Here is a 536-nt window from a genome sequence, read left to right as displayed (position 1 = left end):
AATGATAAGAATTTTAAATAATAAATAAAAATTTACTCAACTTATATATAAAAATTTCTAAAAATATAATTTTAAATAAATTATCTTAGAAAAAAATAATTTATTATTAATTTTTTAAAAAATATTTTGATAAAAATACAATTTAATTAATAAAAAATTAATTTATTAAAGAGTATTTTACTAAGCAAAATTTAATAACAAAAAAAATAAAAGTTTTGCTAAAGGGTATTTTTGTAAAAAATAATTCATTTTTTTTAAAATAGATAAAGTTAACATTAGTTAAAACAAAAAAATTTAAAATGGATTAAAGATGAGGTTTTTTAAAAGTTATAAGAGATGGAAATATACATTTTATAAATAGAGGGAAGAGGATGGAGTGTCATTTTAACATCTCATAAGAGAGAAAAGTGAATTATTTTAATATTTTATACTATTATAATACCAACACAAAATATAAGTAGTACAAATATTTTTTAATTATAAAAAGATAAAATATCATTGATATTTTGTATTAATTTTTTGAATTATAAAAAAAA

This window comes from Arachis ipaensis, chromosome B05, assembly GCF_000816755.2.
Source record: "Arachis ipaensis cultivar K30076 chromosome B05, Araip1.1, whole genome shotgun sequence".
NCBI lineage: Eukaryota > Viridiplantae > Streptophyta > Magnoliopsida > Fabales > Fabaceae > Arachis > Arachis ipaensis.
This window is presented reverse-complemented; position numbering follows the sequence as displayed.